At 37.5% G+C, this 3,625-nt stretch overlaps 1 pseudogene; it reads right to left on the bottom strand.

The window, feature by feature from the left end:
- Positions 1 to 250: 250 nt before the first annotated feature.
- Positions 251 to 314, bottom strand: LOC120132886 (annotated as a pseudogene).
- Positions 315 to 3,625: the final 3,311 nt, after the last annotated feature.

Genomic DNA, 3,625 nt, shown 5'->3' with positions numbered 1-3,625 from the left:
AAATTATATTCGATCACAACATGATCACAATCCAAAATGAAGCAAGAGTATAAAGTAAAGTTCAAAACTGGCAACCAATGATACCAACACAACAATACCAGAATAACTCAATTTCAACAATCAAACAAGTCAAGAAAAATTTGACGACATGCTTATCTTTCCCCTTTCACTTAATCATTTTTGTCCCAAAACGTATGTCGAATTTAAAAACAAATAGAGGGAAAATGAATACTCTCCAATCTAGTGGCGAAAAAATTTGGACCATTTCTCAATTTGTGCGTGTCATCCTTGCACAGGGGCTATGCTAATCTTCGTTAGGGAAGTCAAAGTCTAGTGGATCATAATTTTCAGCAATTCTGCTTGCCAAGAAATCCGATATGACACTTCCCTTTATAGCTTTTTAGCTAACGTACTCGATGTCAAATTCGGATAACAACATCTGCCATCGGGCTTTATGATGGGAGGATATCTTGTTTTGTAATCAGTGAACTTCTTGCTCAAGTAGTAAATAACCCTTTCCTTTCTCCCAGATTCATCATGCTGACCCAAAACACACCCCATTAAATTCTCGAATATAGATAAATAAAAGAATAGAGGCTTACCTGAATGGGGGACATTAAGATAGAAGTGCGAGATAAGTATTCTTTTATTTTCTTGAATGCAGTCTGGCAATCCTCATCCCAGGTTCTAGAGTTATTTTTTCAAAGAAGGTAAAAAAGTGGGTCGCACTTGTCGGTTAATTGAGATATGAACCGCGCTATGTAATTTAACCTACACAGAAAACCTCAAAACCTCTTTCTATATTTGTGGGAGAGGTAAATTCTGGATGGCTTTGACTTTATCTGGATCAACTTCGATACCTCTTCTACTGACCACGAAGCCAACAACTTTCCAGATATTACCCCGAAGGTATATTTGTTGGGGTTCAGTTTTAGCTGGAACTTTTTTAATCTTTGAACGAGCTTTCTCAGATTCTCGACCTGTTCATCTTCGGTTTGTGCTTTGACAATCATGTCATCGACATAAACCTCGATTTCTTTATGCATCATATCATGAAACATGGTCATCATGACTCTTTGATATGTTACCCTAGCATTCTTTAGTCCGAAGGGCATCACCTTGTAGTAGAAAAATCCCCACATTGTGATAAATGTGGTCTTTTCCATGTCCTCAGGATGCATCTTAATCTGATTATATCCTGAGAATCCTTCCAAGAATGAAAAGAAAGCATTCTGGCAGTATTATCCACCAAAGTGACTATGTACGGTAGAGGAAAGTTTCTTAAGGACTCGCCTTGTTAAGGTCTCGGTAATCAACACACATGCGTACTTTTCCATCTTTCTTTGGAACTGACACTGTGTTAGCCACCCATTCTAGATACTCGGCCAGTTGAAGAAAGCCATCATCGAATTGTTTCTTGACCTCTTCCTTGATTTTAAGGAGCATTTCAGGTCTTATTCTCCTTAGCTTTTATTGCATCAGTTTGTATTTTGGTTTGATGGGCAGTTTGTGGACTACTATATCTGTATCTAGTCGCGACATGTCTAGATATGACCATGCAAACAGATCTTTGTATTCTTGAAGTAAGTTTTGTCTTGTTTCAGTTGAGAGAGTTGTGCCAATTTTGACTTCCTTTCTCTCATCTTATGTATCCAGATTTAGGACTTCGATTTTCTCTTTATGTGGCAATATTTTTCTTTTATTCTCTTTCTATCATTCTTAACAATTCGGAAGTTAAATTGCATTTATCTTCATTTCATATTCATCAACTTCCCCAAGATAAACTAACTATTCAAAATCCACTTTCGTGTTAGTATCATCAGCACTTGCTTTATCATTATATTGGGACACTTACAAAAGATCACCTATTGCCCCTGGTGTAGGAGAATAGGGATAGTTTGAGTATTACTTTGAAAGAAATTTTAAAACCACAAGTAATTCTTCAGCCGTCCAGTTACTAAGCACCGATCCATGTAGCAAAGGGTGGATTCCTTACCCTTCCATATTTTCGGCAATCTCCGCAGTTATAGTGTTAGTACTCCAATCTTTCAAAGCAACCTCTAAATCTGGTGAAGTCATCCCAAACTCATAATCACCGAATTTAAATGTTTCATAAAAAGGTGGAAAAACCATGGGTTCCCATCAAAATTCACTCACATTAAATCTGGCAAACCTTCTATCTCGGCCTTTCTGTATTTCCTTCCTCTTATGTTATTGACTGGGCTAAAATTCCAGCCCGAACTAGTCTAATTTTGTCATAGGAAGAATAGGGCTGATCCTCTTTACAATAGATCCCCAAATCCTCTTTCTATCTTGGCACATTTTCCCAAGGTCAGCTTGATCTCCATTTTAGTGCATTTAAAGAACCGTGGTTTGGAAATCCTTCCTCCTTCAGCCACTGATAACTTCGCAAAAAGACTATATTTTAGGTACTTTTACTTAAGTTATTGATTTTCTAAAAGCCATTGACATATCATTTTAGCTATATATAGTTGCATTTAGGACATATTTTCATGTGGTGGATAAGTTTTGCCAAGGAAAAGTTTATTTGATTAAACTGATGTTGTTGATGAGAAAGGTTATTTGTTGATTGTGATGATGCTGAAAATGACTGAGGAAAGTTTTATTTGTCGAAAGAAATTAATTTTCTAGAGCCAGTGGAACACAAAAGAAGAACACAGTGAGGAACAAAGTTTTCTTACTGAGGCAAGATTTATCTTACATGTCTATTGCGAATCTGACGAACTGCTGATGTCACCTGCCAGGTGTCTGATTGACCTCATGTGTAATCACGCCCTTCAATGAACTGACCACCTCCAGCTGCCTTTCTATTTATAGAATGGACAATTCAACACATGTATTTAAGGAATATTCAATAACACAAAACCCTAGGAATTCCCATTATAAATACCCAGCCACAGTCGCCAAAAAGAGGAGGGAGAGAGGAGAATCATACATAAAAATACCCTAGTTTGGAAAAAGGCGGTCGCGTCATCCTTTTTTTCACCACCCCCACTCGTCCTTCCATGGTTCACTGCATAGCCAAGCTTCGCCGTGGCGGTGGCCAGGCCCTCAAGAGAGGCTGGTGCACTGGAGCAGTCATGGTGGTGGTCTGATGTCACGTCAGAGCTCTGTTTTGGGAGTTTTTCTTCCTCTTGTTCTTCATGTTTTATTTTTCTAAGGGCTTGTACTTAATGAATATTTTTGGGATGATGTTAACCACACCATAAACTGTTTTGTTTGGTATTGGGAATGCTTGGATGATATTTTATTTTACCGTTAATGAATGATTAAATTTATTTTTGTTAAGTGTTGTTTTGTTCTCTGTTTTAACCTTTTTTTTGACACTATAATAGCTTCGAGAGATTGCCTGGTGCGTAGGCGAAACATTTCTAGACCTTGTAAGAGATTTTGAAAGATTTTCATTTTTCTATGAATAGATTCTTAGATTCGAGATAATTAATATAGATCTACATGAGCAATAGAATAGATTCAGGATGGTGTTGTTCTAACCTACATGCCTTAGAGATAAGGAGAGGGTTTTAATCGACTAAAAGGGAAAGACGCTTGAGTAGGACAGACAACGACTATAGTTCACGTTGAGGGGTATTGCCACAACAACAGT

This window comes from Hibiscus syriacus, unplaced genomic scaffold (genome assembly GCF_006381635.1).
Source record: "Hibiscus syriacus cultivar Baekdansim isolate YM2019G1 unplaced genomic scaffold, ASM638163v2 tig00001728_pilon, whole genome shotgun sequence".
In the NCBI taxonomy this organism is placed as follows: domain Eukaryota; kingdom Viridiplantae; phylum Streptophyta; class Magnoliopsida; order Malvales; family Malvaceae; genus Hibiscus; species Hibiscus syriacus.
Note: the sequence above shows the minus strand (reverse complement) of the source record. Positions and strands in the feature narration are given on the sequence as shown.